This window comes from Prionailurus bengalensis, chromosome B3, assembly GCF_016509475.1.
Source record: "Prionailurus bengalensis isolate Pbe53 chromosome B3, Fcat_Pben_1.1_paternal_pri, whole genome shotgun sequence".
Classification (NCBI taxonomy): domain Eukaryota; kingdom Metazoa; phylum Chordata; class Mammalia; order Carnivora; family Felidae; genus Prionailurus; species Prionailurus bengalensis.
The window spans coordinates 47,903,506-47,921,259 of record NC_057355.1 but is presented as its reverse complement, the minus strand read 5'-3'; the positions used below and the strand labels follow the sequence as shown (position 1 = coordinate 47,921,259).

The window sequence follows — 17,754 nt, the reverse complement described above, 5'->3', positions numbered from 1 at the left end:
ATATCTAGGACCTGGTACCACCCACTCTTTAATTCAAGACAAGCCCACAGACCAGAAACTTCACAGATCATCCTATCTTTTTTTAAATGTAATTTATTGTCAAGTTAGCTAACATTCAGAGTATATGGTGTGCTCTTGGCTTCAGGAATAGATTCCCATGATTCATTGCTTACATACAATACCCAGTGCTGATCCCAACAAGTGCCCTCCTCAATGCCCATCACCCATTTCCCCTCCCTCAACCCTCAGTTTGTTCTCTGTATTTAAGAGTCTCTTATGGTTTAATTCCCTCTCAGTTTGTAACTATTTTTTCCTTCCCTTCCCCCATGGTCTTCTGTTAAGTTTCTCAAATTCCACATATGATATCTTTCTCTGACTGACTTATTTTGTTCAGCATAATATCCTCCAATTCCATCCACATTGTTGCAAATGGCAAGATTTCATTCTTTTTCATTGCCGAGTAGTATTCCATTGTGTATGTGTATATACATATACCACATCTTGTGTGTGCATGTATATACACACACACACAACACATCTTAAATCAGTCTTTCATGGGGTACAAAATACCATCTATGAAATCATTGATAGGCTACATTATTTCAATTCCAAGCCCTATAGGTGTCCTTTTTGAGGTCAGCCTTTTCTATTTTTAGTAATATTTCCTGTACATCATTCATTCAATATTCAAGACGTTTACTAAACATCTATTTTGTGCCTATCTTTGTACTGGGGTGCAATGGGGTATGGGAGATGAACAAATATTGCATGTAACAGTTCCGTATTTTATGAAGCTTAGAAAGAAATTGGAGAGAGAAAAGACAATATGATACAAATAAAGAATAGCTCAAGACAAAATATCTTTAAACACCAAAAGCAAGGAATAAATATCAGAGACTTGGAGAGATTAGGAAAAGCTTCAAGAAATATGTTGGGCTGGAGCTGGGTTTTTAAGGAAGGGTGGAAGCTTGGGCAGGGTTTTCTAGGTGTGACACAATGGTTAGGACCTCAGAGGCTGGTCTCAGCAGAGCAGATTGTGGGACTGTCAGAGACCTGTCTAATAACGCAACTCTAAAACCCAGTAAACAGGTAAATAAACAAATAAAACTAAGGGGCAAAAATAGATTAATAAAGTAGCTAAGAATTATTTTGTTACATATAGACTCCTAGAGATCAAAGGGACTTCATAAATTATGTTATCCACCTTCTGCCTTCATTTTACAGATGAGAACACAGGATTAGAGAGGTGAAGTGATTTCACCCTATCAGGTAACAAATTAGACCAGAGCAGAAATTCAACTCCAGACTTCTGACTCCCAACACATCACACTCTGCTTCAAACTACCAGACTATTATGCTCAGATGACTCTAGGCCAGTTGGGACCACTGACATACTAGTAGTAATAATGTAAATGCCAAAAGAGGTTGTAAGAGGGATAAAGCTCATCTTCTACACAGATACTTGGGATATTTCTAAAATTTTCTTTTCTCAAATTGCAGTACTTATTCCATCATGTTTCACCTCCTTTGCTTCACATTCAAAGTCATCCATAACATGGCCATGCTGGCCTTTCTGATTTTATTTCCTAACACTCTCCACTCTACAGCCTCTACTCTAGGCAGATATGATCATCCACAGTCCCTAGCTTTCACCTGTCTCATTTTCCTTCCTTGGGTATTGCTCATGTCATCTCCCCCTTCTCTAACAACTTTTTCCCCTTGTCAACATGGACATAAAACCTGGGGTTCAGCTAGGCTCTTCAGCTACTTCAAGTATTCTCTTGTACTCTTACTTAGTTCAATGCAACCCAATGCATTTCAATAAAATTTTATGGAGGACCTGTTGTGTGCCAGGCTCTTACTAGACACTCAGGGGTCCAAACTAAGTAAGGGATGGGTGCTGACGATTAGAAGGAGAATGCAGGTAGACATGAAAGCGAATCACCACCACCCAGAATCATAAGAGCAGGTACAAAAGGCAGAGCACAATCTACAGGATGGAAAGGAAGGAGACCTCATTGAGAGAGTGATGTCTAAGCTATGTTAATGAATGAGTGGGAGTTTGACAAGGGCTAAATTGGGGGAAAGGGAAGGAAAAGACTGGTCTATGTAGAGAAGACTACATGTGGAAATTCACAACATTTGGTAACATTTTGTTTTGTTTCATTTTGTTTACTAGACCAGGTTTGGATTTGGTACCAGGATTTGGTTTACTTTCAAAATGTGTGCAAATAGAAGGGCAAGGGGAGATAAGGCAAGAGAGCTGGTCAAGGACTCCTCACCAAGCTACAGAGACTGGGCTGCTCCTATAGATGATAAAGAGCTATGAAGACATTTTAAGTGTTGCTAGGGTGGATGGTTCAGAGGAATGTAAGCCCTACTTTATATTCAAGTAATCAAGTAAAGCTAAATAAGGGAAAGTTCTGGAAACAGACCCTGAAGAATGGGTAAAATTCAACAGACTGAAATGGAGGGGAAGCCATTGCACCATTAGTGGAAACAGCAAAGGTTCCATTTAATTATTACCTTATTGTTCTAAGTATGTTAATTTTTCTCCTGAGACATATTACCTAAATTCTTCAAGGAAAAGAATTATTTTTCAAGTTTCCTTTTAATAGTTCCAAATACCTAACACATCTCTGGATACACAGTGGGTGTTTGGTCAATTATCAATGACCTTTGGGATGTGGCATAAAAAAGAGAGAGAGAGAGAGAGAGAGAGAGAGAAGAAAACCTCTTATATTTGTTCATGACAGAAGCTTGTGTTTATTCCTAAATCTGTTGTGAGGAATGAAAATTCATAAGGTTTTATAAATCCATAATTTGAAATGAAGATGGTGTGTATAATTGGAAGCTTATGGTTGTCTAATAAAGGACAGAAGATTCCAATTAAAGCCAAAATTCTATCTCTAAGCAGCCTTTCTCACTGTGTGGGCATCCCAACTGCTAAGTTTGTTTAATAGATCAAATTAACTGGATGACTGCTTTTGAAGGGCATCTTAGGGACTTGGGACTTAGCTTTGCTTTGGTGCATGTGTCCCTAAGCTCACTACTGACAGAAGTATTCAGTTTTATTATCAGAAATTCAAACCACTTTTAGATATTGGGGAGAGTAATAATATGATATAAACACTTCATAAAGGACTACATATAAACGTTATTTATTTTTTCTTTAAGAAAAAAAAGGGGGCAATAGTTTCACCAATTCTCTTTGTTTGCTCCAAATCTGATCAGGCTCTGAAAAATATCTTGCCAAAAACTTTGTTTAGGTGTCATTTTTGTTCCATAAAAATAAATGTTCTTTTTATGTGTTCAAGACTGCTCATATGGTATTACATATATTATTTTTAACTCATAAATGATGAGATTCATGGGATGTGGGGATGATATCAAAATAGTTAACAATTGAGGCACCTGGGTGGCTCAGTCAGTTGAGCATCTGACTTCAGCTCAGGTCATGATCTCACATTCATGGGTTCAAGCCTTGCGTTGGTCTCTGTGCTGACAGCTCAGAGCCTGTTTTGAATTCTGTGTTTCCCTCTCTCTCTCTGCCTTTCTCCTGCTCACACTCTTTCTATCTCTCAAAAATATAAAACATTTTAAAAAAAGTTAACAATGGTACAATATGTACACCAGGCATTGAGAATATACACCCTGAGCAATTGGGACAGATGCCAGTTGGTTCATCAGACCTGCATATACAAGCTCCACCTCAGCTCTGGTGTGGTAGACCGATAAGCTACTTGTGTCAATGCATCTCCCTTCTGATAAGTTCTCCTTTGGAGAACTGCTCTACCCCATTCCAAGTGATCTTGAGGAAATGGCCATTATGGGACTCCACCTTCCCTTGACTCCAAGCCTGGGACATGTGATCCAGATTTAGCAAGTCAAAATATACCATTACTTCACCACATTAGTTGAGAAATGGGTACATGACCCAGTTTAGGCCAAATAGAGTCCTCCCCAGAACTTTCCCTCTGGAGTTAATCAGGATGGTTTCCCCTACTTTGGAGATTGCTAAACTTGAAGGATGTGACCCTAAGACAACTGGAGGCCACACTGCCTTCAGAGAAGAGAAATCCTACTTAAGAATGACGCCAAGAAGAAATGAATGAATCTGAGACAAGAATAGAGTCAGAGTCCTGACAACATTATTCAAACCTCCGGAGCCAGCCATGCCTACAGCCAGGTGCAATCTCCTGGACTTCCCATTAACTCAAAAAAACATTTTCTCTTCTTCCCTTTTCTTTCTTTTCTTTCTTTCTTTCTTTCTTTCTTTCTTTCTTTCTTTCTTTCTTCTTTCTTTCTCTCTCTCCCTCTTGTCCTCCTCTTCCCCCTCCCCCTCCCCCTCCCTCCTCCTCCTCTTCCTCCTCCTCCTCGTTCTTCTTCTTCTTCTTCTTCTTCTTCTTCTTCTCCTCCTCCTCCTCCTCCTCCTCCTCCTCCTCTTCTTCTCCTCCTTCTCCTTCTTCAACTAATTGAATTGAGTTTCTGTCCCCTGCATTCAAATAAGTATTGAGTAATAATTATGCCCACATAGCATAATTCTATACCACTTCCATTACACAACACTGATGAAATCTTGGATTAAATGAAAACTGCTTTTTGTTAGTGTCCAAAAGCTCCAAACCAATACATTATACAACTAGAAGTCATCATGGGGCCTTAATCAGGGAAATAACAAAATAAAGATGGTGCTTTAGAAAAATCTGCCTGGCAAGGATATGTGGAAATAATCAGAACAACATATGCTCATACATGCATTCAGAAATATATACATTGATTTTCAATATATATCCAATCAATATATATTTCCTTAATTTCCAAAGATGCCAAGCGCCATTTCTTTTTGTGTTAACATGACTGAAAAAAACTGTTATTAGCCATACCTTAAGAATGCTTAGAAATTATTATACACTCTGCCTTTTATTATTTGGGATACTGAATCATAGATTTAAATCATTTATTTATCCCATAAGAAGATATTAGAAGTTGCTATGTGCAAGTTGCCGTTAAAGGCGCTAGGGATAAAAAGATGAATTAGACAATTTCTCTGCCCTCCAGGAATTCACATTCTGGTGAGAGAAGCGGAACTGTGAATATATAAATAGTGTAACAGTTGGCAGGACTGGAACTCTTCCTTCTGCTGGAGGTCTAATTCTTCGCAGGCATTATTAGCTGAGGGCTGAATGCATGGAGTACAGTAGGTGCACACAGCTCCATACAAACAGCTCCTGAGTATTCCAGGCCAAGCAGCTCAGGGAATCATATAGCTCTGGGTTTTCTTGAATTTCAGGCACAACTCAGATTGCTTTGGTCTTTTTTAAGTAAAGACCTTTCTTGAAGGAAAAATAAAGTTAGGTATTCCCATGATTGTTGAATGTGGTCTTGACTCTTTACAAGGCCAGATATGGTATTTAGGAAGTTATTTCGGTTGATCCATACCGCAAATTGTAAAGAATTTAAATTTTAAAAAAAGTTTAATTGTAAAAAAATTCTTGAGAGCAAAGAGAGGTGACCCACTAAATTTACATTTTCAATCATTATCAAGCCTGTGTTTATTTGGAGCCACTCCTTCCTTAAAGATGCAGAGTAGTTAGACTTTTAGAGTGGATTCTCTTACAAGAAATTCCTCCAGTGGAGACAGACCATAAGAGACTTAAATACAGAGAAAAAACTGAAGGTTGCCGGCAGGGTGTTGGGTGGGGGGAAGGGCTAAACGGGTGAGGGGCATTAAAGAGGACACTGGTTGGGATGAGCAGCATGGGTGCTATATGTGAGTGATGAATTACTAAATTTTATTCCTGGAAAATCTATCTATCTATCTATCTATCTATCTATCATCTATCTATATATATATATATATTTGTAGACAGACAGATATATAAGAGGGGCACCTGGGTGACTCAGTTTGTTAAGCCCTGGACTTCAGCTCAGGTCATGATCTCACAGTTCGTGACTTCAAGGCCCATGTGGGGCTCTGTGCTGACAGCTCAGAGCCTGGAGCCTGCTTCAGATTCTGTGTGTCTCTCTCTCTCTGTCCCTCCCCTACTCATTCTCTCTCTCTCTCAAAAAATAAACATTAAAAAAAAAAACTAAAAAAAAATCCTCCAGGCTATCTCATTTTCCTCAATTCCTCATTGGAATTTCACAATAACTTAACACAAAGTTGGAATTCACTTACAAATTCCTAGGAACTAGAAAACAAAAAGACACTGACAATTTATTTCACCCTTTTTTCTTATTCTAGTTCCTGTATCTTTCTGTGAGTGTTGTTTGCTTCAGTGGATGGTTGGTGTGCTTGAAGAGGAGAAAAAAATAAGTCTTCCATTCCTTTTCCCTTCCTATTTTAACTGGCTTTTTAATTCTCCATGTGGACTTTCAAACTAAATGTAGTCTAAAAAGGCCTAGTTTTTGGTTCCAAAGTAACTCTTAAAAGGGGAAAATATTTATTGTGTTAGATTTCTTATTAGAAAGGAGTTAGTGCCTGACTTCTAAATTAAATGATTTGGGAACTTAAAAGCTCTTTAGAAATTACCTAATCTGTGTTGGGAAAACCAGATGGCTACATGCAAAAGAATGAAACTGGACCACCTTCTTACACCATACACAAAAATAAACCCAAAATGGATTAAAGACTTAACTATAAGACCTGAAACCATAAAACTCCTAGAAGAAAACACAGGCAGTAAGCTCTTTGACACTGGTCTTTGCAATATATTTTTGGATATGTCTCCTCAGGCAAGGGTAACAAAGCAAAAATAAACAAATGGAACTACATCAAACTAAAAAGCTTACAGACAGCAAAGGAAACCATCAACAAGATAGAAAGGCAAACTACTGAATGGGAGAAGATACTTGGAAACAATATATCCAATAAGGGGTTGATATCCAAAACATATGAAGAACTGATACAACTCAATTCCCCCAAAACCCAAATAATCTGATTAACACACAGGCAAAGGACCTGAACAGACATTTGTCCAAAGAAGACATATAGGTGACAAAGAGACACATGAAAATATGCTCAACATCACTCATCATCAGGGAAATGCAAATCAAACCACAATGAGCTATCACTTCACACCTGTCAGAATGGCTATTATAAAAAAGACAAGAAGTAAATGTTGGTGAGGATGTGGAGAAAAGGGAACGCTTATGCACTCTTAGTGGGAATGTAAAGTGGTGCAGCCACTGTGGAAAATAGTATGGGGGTTCCTCAAAATTAAAAATAGAATTACCATACAATCCAGCAATTCCATTTCTATGTATTTATCCAAAGAAGACAAAAACACTAATTCAAAAAGATATGGCCCCCTATGTTCACTGAAGCACTATTTATAATAGCCAGGATATGGAAGGAAACTAAGTGTCCATTGACAGATTAATGGATAAAGAAGAACTGGTAATATATCTACAATGAAATATTACTCAGGGGCGCCTGGGTGGCGCAGTCAGTTGAGCGTCCGACTTCAGCCAGGTCACGATCTCGCGGTCCGTGAGTTTGAGCCCCGCGTCGGGCTCTGGGCTGACGGCTCGGAGCCTGGAGCCTGTTTCCGATTCTGTGTCTCCCTCTCTCTCTCTCTGCCCTTCCCCCATTCATGCTCTGTCTCTCTCTGTCCCAAAAATAAATAAACGTTGAAAAAAAAATTTAAAAAAAAAAAAGACATATTACTCAGCCACAAAAATGAAGGAAATCTTACCCTTTGTGACAAGGCTGAACCTAGAGGATATTATGCTAAGTGAAATAAGTCAGATAAAGACAAATATCATATGATTTCATTTATATGAAACAAATAAACAAAACAAAACAATTAAAAATAAGTTAAATAAACAATTCAATTAAAATAAATTAAAAATAAATTAAACAAAACAAAAAAACAAAACAAATAAAACAGAAATAGATTCACAGATAGAACAAACTGGTATTTGCCAGAGGGGAAGAGTGTAGGGAGATGGGTGAAATAGGCAAAGGGGATTTAGAGGTATGAACCTCCAGTTATAAAGTAAATAAGTCAAAAGGATGTGTGTGAATTATATGGAATATAGTCAATAATATTACAACTTTGTATAGTGACAGATAGTAATCAGACCTAACCAAGTGATCACTTCAGAATGTAAAAAAATATAAAATCAATATACTATACACCTGAAACTAATATTATATGCCAATTATAATTCAATAAAAAATAATTTTAACTAAAAAAAAAAGAAGTAGGTACATTGTCCAAATTCCTCATTCTACAAATATTCAGACAGGTTAGATTATTTGCTTAATTCATAGACCTAGTAAGTCGCACAGCCAAAACTAGAACCCTGATCTCAGCAAGGTTGTCAACACTGTTGGTTAAGTTCCCAACGCATTTCTCATAATAACTATTACAAATCTTCACCACTGTTTTCATGAATCTTCTACAACTACCTCCCCATCACTCTGGTCCTTACTTCACAGAAACTTACAAGCTATACAGCATGACTCCAGTTTCCAGTTTTAAACTTACTCATATCTCATCTCAAATGAATATTATCATTACTCTTCAAGGGAAAACCCTGCCATCTGTTATCTGTCTCACATTGAGTCCCATCTTTACTGAGATCCCATTTTGTTAAGTATTTCTTCTGATATATATGGGAATCCTTCCTCCATTAATTCCTTTTTAGCACATAAATATGTTCAAGGACTTGAATTTATAATGATGTTATGTCCCATTCCAGAACATTCTTTCTTTCCTTTCAATCTTAACCAAGCTCATTTTAAGAAACTGTTCTGACACTGTTCCTACCTACATTCTCACCACTTATTTACTCATTCAACTGAAAGGGTTTGGGAAAAGGCCATATATGCCTTTCAAAGACATTTCAATTCCCTCCTTTTAACCACCTTATTCCCATCTTAACATTGGGTTTGTAAGTTTTTCTCTTTCCCTTCATGCATTACTTGATTACTGATGCTTCCCAGCATTCTGTTCCCAGCACTCTTTCTTTCTCCACTTTGAACTTTCTCTGGACAAGTCCTACTTATATCCATGGCTCAGCTCTGACACACAAATCTGTATAATCTAAAAAAATTATTGTCTTAAGTTTTCAATGTTGACCAAAATTATTTTTATTGTATTATTCACTTACTTAAATAAGTATAAATTCTTTATGCTTTTAGTTCCTAACAAGTTTACAAGCAAAATCTTTATAAAATACACTCAAATAAAACTAAAAATCTAAAAAAACTCATACTATGAAATAAACATTAATTTATTAGGATTGTTATGCTTTTTTTCCTTGAAACCAATTTGCCAATTCAGAATGTGAATGTGGAAGTGGCTGCTAATAACATAGATTCTTTTTAATTTAAACAGAACTGTGTACCATGTGATGATTCAGTTCTCCCACCACTTTTCTCTATTCATACTACTATGAAACCTTCATTCATATGAGCAAGCACACAATGATATCACTTCATCTTCACTTGACCTGATTGCATCATTTACATAGTAAGCCTGGCTCTGTGATACTTGGCACCAGCAAGATTATAAACATTAATACAAATAAAGACACTGAAGTAAGTTGGCAATACTATTAATAAAGTGGTCATCCGAGTGATCCAGATTATTATTGAAATGAAAGCATGAATAGAAGCATTAGGATAAAAATCAATTTATCAAATACATTAATCCCTGAAAATACATTTGATGGATTCCAGGCTCCTGGAACCCCCAATTATGTGAATCCCATATCTGTGTCTATAGCCCAAAACCCTCTCCTGAGCCTCTGCCCTGTATTTGCAACTGCCTACTAAAAATTTCTCTACCTACGTGACCTAACCTCAGATACAGCATGTCCAAACTGAACTTGTTATCATTCCCCACGCACACACCCACCTTAACCTGTGTTCCCAATCTTAGTTAATGACATCATCATCTAGCTTGTTACTTAAGCCAAAAACTTAAGTCTCATACTAGATTCCCTCCTCTGCCTTACCTCCTACGTCCAATTCTTGTAGATAGTACTTCCTAAACTTCCTTCAAATCAATGTCCATTTTTCCTTTGACCCAGAAACCCTATTCAAAAATATTCCAAGGAAATAATCAAGATATTAATAAAGCAACAAATAAACAAAGAGGAAAGATGTTCACCTCACTATTATACTTAGTAAAAAAACTAATGAAGAAATAATAAAGAAAATTAGCATGACAATTTAAGAGTAGGGGAAAGGTTAAGCTAAATATGGTATATGTTATCTTTATTCAGAAATAACATAAAATTCTAGTTCTTGGCAAAAACCTATCAAATTTCTTTTTAAATGCCCAGTGCAAAATATCTTAAAAATGCTAGTTAAATTAAAAAAAAAACTTTTTTTACATCCATGATTGACTTATCAAGAATGCAAGAAAGAGCCTCCAAAGCTAAAAAAAAGTATAAGAAGAGGATCATAACTCCAAAGAGATATGAAATCTGAAGCCAGCTCCTGTCTTGGGTATCTGTCAATCTTTGGTGGCCTAGAGTTTTAGTTTTAAAAGGCATTGGGCATGGCAGACAAGAGACAATGTAGGCCCATGAAGGCAGGATATTATACTGGACTTTGCGAATAACAAAGAATCCCAAAGACCCATATCCTCAGTGAGTAAACTAGAAAATAATCTATGCTACGGAGAAAGATGTTAAGGAAAATTGTCTCACTCCTGGCCATAAATCAAGGCAAAAGATAAGTCATTCTTGATAATTCAAGACTACAAGTCCACCCTAAAGTGGGTTTAATGATAGGATTTACAAAATCTGAATGGTCCCAAAAACACAAACAGAAATTTTCATTCAAATTAGTCCTAGTCTTAGTCCAGACATTGGGCAGAAAATAAAACGAATCTCTCAAGAAATTTGACCTTAATTTAGGCCTCAAAAAAAAATCCCACCAATAAAATTTCAAGGAACATAAATCCATACTTTGACATAATGAGACATGAAGAATAAATTATTGTGAACAAAGTCAGCATAAAAAGTTTCAGAATGAGACTCACAAAAACTTCAGTTTAGGAAGTTATATATAATTTTAACATAAAAAGCTATATATACAAGGTGTATATCTATGCTGATATAGAATACAAGGTAAACATGTTTAATATACTTAAAGAAATAAAAGAACATAAAGCCAAAGAATGAGTTTATAAAAAATCAGCTAGGTTATAAAAGAACCAGTAAGAACTTTTAGAAATGCAAAAATACAATTATTGAAATTTTTTTAAAAACCCACCCAAGGATGTGGATTAAACAGCAGACTAGATGGAACTGAAGAAATAATTAGTAAATTGAAAGCTGTATCTGAAGGAACTACTCAGAATACAACACACACAAAAAACAATGAAATAGAATATATTTAATAAGTATGAACAAATAGCACAGAGAAGGTCTAACAAATATATACTTATAATAGTGAAAGGTAAATGAAATAATGAAGGAAAGTTAATAATATTTGCAAAATGATCAAATACATAAATTTTTGTACTCAAAAAGCCATATATTTTGCAAACACAGTTAAAAATTTTTCACAGAAATCTAGACATAAAACCACCACCAGAAAACAGCTAATGTTGGACTCAGTGATGAAAGACTAAGAGTTTTTCCTTTAAGATCAGGAACAAGACAAGAATGCTCACTTTCACCAGTGCGACTGAACACTTCACTAGAAGTCCTAACCAAAACAATTAGGCAACAACAACAAAAAAAGGCATACAAAGTAGAAAGAAATAAAACTATTCCTATTAACAAACAACATGATCCTTTACATAGGAAATCCCCTCAACAATCCATACAAGAAGGGTGTCTGGGTGGCTCAGTAAGCTGAGTGTCCAGCTCTTGTTCTCACCTCAGGTCTTGATCTGAGGGCCATGAGTTCAAGCCCTACGTTGGGTTCCACGCTGGTCTTGGAATCTACTTTAAAAAAATCCATAAAAGAACTAATAGAACTAGTAAACTAATTCAACAAGTTACAGGGTATAAGATTAACACTCAAAAATCAGTTGTGTTGCAGGGCACCTGCGTGGTTCAGTTGGTTGAGCGACCAACTCTTAATTTCAACTCAGGTCATTGTCTCACAGTTCATGAATTCAAACTCCACGTTGGGCTTTGTGTGACAGTGCAGAGCCTGATTGGGATTCTCTGTCTCCCTCTCTCTCAGCCCCTCCCCTGCTTGCTCTATCTCTCTCTCTCAAAATAAATAAATAAACATTAATAAAAATCAGTTGTGTTGCTATATAACAGCAGTAAACAATCCAAAAAGAAAATTAAGAAAACAGTTCCATTTATAATAGCATCCAAAAAATAAAAGTAGCTCAGAATACATATAACCAAGGAGATTAAAGACTTACATACTGATAAATATAAAAAACTGCTGAAAGAAATTAAAGAGCTAACTAAATAAATGGAAAGATACTCCGTGTTCGTGGATTGGAAAACAATATTGTTATATAGCAATACTACCCAAAGGGATGTACAGACTCATTGAAATTCCAAAGGCCTTTTTTGCAACAACAGAAAAGCCAATCCTCAAATTCATGTGGAACTACAAGAGGCTCTGAATAGCAAAAACAATCTTGAAAAAGAAGAACAAAGATGGAGGCCTCATTCTTCCTGGTTACAAACTCACAAAAAAGTTATAGTAATCAAAGCAAGGCTGTACTGGCATGAGAATAAACCGATAGACCAACCAAACAAAATTGAGAGGGTAAAAATACACTTACATATCTATGAACAACTGATTTTCAACAAGTGTGCCAACACTATTCAATGGAGAAAGAACAGTTTTTTCAATGAATGGTAGTAGGACAAATGGATTTCTAGATATAAAAGAATGAAGTTGGGCTCCTATCTCACAGCACATAGAAAAATTAAGTCAAAATGGATCAAAGACCTAAATGTAAGTACTAAAACTATAAAGCTCTTTGAAGAAAACATAGAGGTAAATCTTCATGTACTCAGACAATAGATTCTTAGATGTGCAATTAAAAGTATGAGCAACAGAAGAAAAAATAGATAAACTTGACTTCATCAAAATTAAAAATTTTTGTACATCAAAGAGCATTATTAAGTAAAAAGATAACCTCAGAATGGAAAATATTTGAAACTTATATCTGACAAGAATATAGTGTCTCAAATACACAAGAACTCTTACAACTCAAAAACAAAAAGACAAACAACCCAATTTAAAAGTGCACAAAGGACTTCAATAGACATTTCTGTTAAAAAGAATATACAAATGGTAGACAAGCACATGAAAAAATGCTCTATATCATTAGTCACTAGGGAAATGCAAATTAAAACCACAATGAGATACCACTTCATACCCACTAGAATAATAATAAAACAAAAACAGAAAATAACAAGTGTTGATGAGAACGTAGAAAATTGGAATTCTTATATATTGCTAGTGAGAATGTAAAATAGTGCAGTCACTCTGGAAATACTTTGGCAGTTCCTACAAAAGTTAAACATATAATTACCATATGACTCAGCAATTCCAGCCTGACGTATATATCCAAAAGAATTGAAAACAGGGACTCAAACAGATACTTGTATGCTGATGCTGATATTCATTACATCATTATTCACAAAAGTTGAAAGGTGGAAACAATCCAACTGTCCATCAACAGATGAAAGGATAAACAAATATGGTATATATATTATAAATGAAGTACTGATACATGCTACAATATTGTTGAACTTCAAAAATATTATGCCAAGTGGAAGAACCCAGACACAAAATGCCATATAGTGCATGATCTCATTTTTATGAAATATATATAATAGGTAAATTCATAGAGACAAAAAGTAGTTTGGTGGTTCCAGAGCTAGAAGGAGGGAGAAATGGGGAGCAACTGCTCAATGGGTGCCGGGTTTTCTTTCAGTGTGATGAAATGTTTTGAAATTAGATAAAGGCGGTGGTTACACAACATTGTGAATATACTAAATGCCATTGAATTTTACACTCTAAAATCATTAATTTTATACTATGGGTTTCACTTCAATTTAAAAAAGACATAAACTCATACATACTCATATAGAAATAGAGAAAGCAAATGTGACAAAATGGTAACAGTTTGTGAATCTAAATAAAAGATGTATGGATGTTTGTTGAATTATTCTTTCAATTTTTATGTAGGAGTCTCTTCTCAAAATAAAATATTGGGAAAACTTATACAAAAAATAACTTCAAAATACAGAAAGCTAAAATTGACAAAATAACAAAGAGAAATTGGCAAATCCACCAAAGTGAGAGATTTTAATAAACTCACTTAATAATGATAGAGTAAGTAGATCAAAAAATTAGTAAGGATAAAGAATATTTGAGGGGCACCTGGGTGGCTCAGTCAGTTGAGCGTCTGACTCTGGATTTCGGCTCAGGTCATGATCCCATAGTCATGAGCCTGAACTTCCCATTGGGCTCCATGCTGAGCCTGAAGCCTGCTTAAGATTCTCTCTCTCTCTCTCTCTCTCTCTCTCTCTCCCTCTCTCTCTCTCTCTCTGTGTCTCCCTCTGTCTCTCTCCCCATCTTGTGCACTCCCTCTAAAAAATATTTTAAAAATAATATTTGAACAAGTTTGATTTAATACACATAGAAAAAATTGCATCCAGCAACTGCAAAAATATAACTTTTTTAATATATAAGGAGTATTTATGAAAATTGACTATGTATTAGGAGATAAAGCAAGTCTCAACAAATTTTGATGAATTAGTATCATACTGACTACATCCTGACTACAATGCTAATTATCATAAATAAATAACAAAAAAATATTTTTAAAAATCTACATTTAAAAATTTCAAAATGTTTCTAAAGTATTCATGGAATAAAGAAGAATATAGTGAAAGAAAAAATGGAACTAAATGATAATGAAAAACAGTACACATCAAAACTTGCAGTACTAGAGGAAATATATGGCCATATCTTAGAAAAAAGAAAAGCTGAAAATGAATGACATAAGCTGAAAACATTAAAACATATAAAGTGCAACAGAAAAAAAGATATTCAAAGTGAGAAAATAATATAAATTAATGAAATAGAAAACAAATATACACAAAAGAGTATCAACAAAGGAAACACAAATAAAATTGTCAAACCTCTGGCAATACTGATCAGAAGAAAGAGAAACACAAGTGAAAGTATTATAAATTTAAGGGAAAATAACTGCAGATGCAGCATAAATTAAAAACATAAGAATATTAAGAAAGACTTTTCTTAGTAAATTTGAGTGAAGTGGAAAGTTTTTAGAAAACAGACTCAAGAAAAAAACATAAAAACATAAGTGATCTTATAACCAATACAGAAATTCATTATCTTGAATATCTTTAATCTTTTCACAGACACAGACACACACACACATCACCACCACCACCACCACACATTACACTGAATCAGGACCAAATGGTTTTACCAGCAAGTTCTACTGAGAAGAGTTAATTTCAATTTTAATCAAGCTTTTCCAGAGAATACAAATAAAATAAGCACTCTTCAACTAAATTATAATAATAGAATATTTTTTATACCATATTCAAGCAAGGGTATTACAAGAAAGAAAATTTCAGATCAATCTCATTCATGAACATAGATGTGACAATCATAAATAAAGTATTAGTAACCCAGGGGCCTTGTGGCTCCGTCAGTAGACCATGAGATTCTTGATCTCAGGGTTGTGAGTTTGAACCCTGTGTTGGGTGTGTTGGGAGATTACTTAAAAATAAAATCTTAAAATAAGTAAATAATAAAGTATAATAAAATAAATAAATAATAATAAAGTATCTAGAATCTTTTCCCCCGCTGTGGGAACATATATAAGGGATTTTATTCTATCATCCCAAACTAGAATTTCTCTCCTCTGATTCCAAACACTTTCATTCCTTAAAATACCTTTATCAGGTAAGGTTCACTTAGACACTCAAGATGACCAAAGGACAATCAGAAATTCACCAACTTTAGAAAGTGTAGGTATTTTCAGGCAAAGGAACTGGGGCAAGAAAGAGCAGTCCCAATAAACAAATTTTTCCTAATAGCTAGAGCACCATATAGAAGAAACAGTAACAGGAAATGATAGGGAAAACGGTTTAGTAGGAACCAGACACAGTGCTTTAAACAATCTATTTTTAAGTAATAGGTTTCAAAGGCAAGTTCTTTATCCTTAAAACACAGCTATTTAAGACAGGATACAATTACAAGTACTCCACTTTCCCTGAGCTTAAATACAATGCAACAGATAAGCTTTCGTGTATTTTTAAAACTGTTTTTTCTTAGTGATTTAGAGGGACTATTTTCAAACTACTGTAAATATTTTATAAGTAATATCTGTCAGCTCCTAACCAATTGAGTATATTCTGTTGTATACAATAAACTACCTCACATCTTTCAGCAAGAAAAAAAAACACCAAATTTGAATAAAGACATCACCCGAGGGGCACTTGGGTGGCTCAGTCCGTTAAGCATCCGACTTCGGCTCAGGTCATGATCTCATAGTATATGAGTTAGCGCCCCACATCCGGCCCTGTGCTGACAGCTCAGAGTCTGAAGCCTGCTTCGTATTCTGTCTCCCTCTCTCTCTGCCCCTCTCCCATTCATGCTCGCTCTCTCTCTCTCTCTCTCTCAAAAATAAACTTAACAAAAATTAAAAAAAAAAAAGACATCACCCAATGAATTAGGACACAATTAAAGTTTGCTTTAAATATTTCTTTGAGAGAGAGGACACCACACGGCTACTCAATTAAGAGAAACATTTTTACAGTCTTGAGGTCTTTTATTTTTTTACATTTATCATGCTGTGAATTCATATGGGTTCCTGCAGCTCAAGCTCCTTTCCATTGGTTCTCACAAAGTGTGCTTCTGGGGGGGGGGGGGGGGCAGCCTAGCACTTCAGTGGAACCTCAGTACCTTTCTCCTTGGCGTCCTTCTTTTTTTTTATCATTTTCCTTCACACCCTTCAGGAAGCTATCGTGACTCTTTGAGTGCTTAATATGCTCAATACATACGTTAATTTTCTTAGCAAGAATCTGGCCGTTAACTTGTTTACAATGATGCCGACAGCATGCTGGGTAACACTGTAGACTCTTCCAGTTTTGCCATGGTAACATTTGTGGAGCATTCCTTTTTGAACAGTGCCCAATTCTTTGATGTCCACGATATCACCTTTCTTATAGATTCGCGTGGATGTGGCCAAAGGAACAACTCCATGTTTTCTAAAAGGCCTGGAGAACATATAGCGAATACCTCTCCTCTTTCCCTTTGTGTTGGTCATTTTGGCAAATTACTGGAAGTTGGTGGTTCCCGCGGAAAGACAGAATTTTTTTTTTACATTTATTTACTTTTAAGAGACAGAGAGAGACAGAGCACAAGTGGGAGAGGGGCAAAGAGAGAAGGAGACACAGAATCTGAAGCAGGCTCCAAGCTCTCAGCCATCAGCACAGAGCCCGATGCGGGGTTCAAACCCACAAACCGTGAGATCATGACCTGAGCTGAAGTCCGATGTCCAACCGACTGAGCCACCCAGGCGCCCCAGAATCTCTCTCTTTTTTTAAGAGCAAATCATCACAAATAAGTCAGGTCTCCAGTCAAAAAGCCTTGATTTGTAGTTGTTTGCTGATTTCCATGGTGTAAATACTACAATCTTGGCTAATTTCAAGCTGCCAGAAAGACGTCACTAAATTCAAAACTGGGGGGAGATGTTAGCAATTTTCACAAATTGCTATGAGCTGGCTCCTGTATACCATTTACATGACTCACATACC

General features: G+C 35.8%; 1 pseudogene; it reads right to left on the bottom strand.

Moving 5' to 3' along the window:
* Window positions 1-16,615: 16,615 nt before the first annotated feature.
* LOC122468600 lies at window positions 16,616-17,361 on the bottom strand (annotated as a pseudogene).
* Window positions 17,362-17,754: the final 393 nt, after the last annotated feature.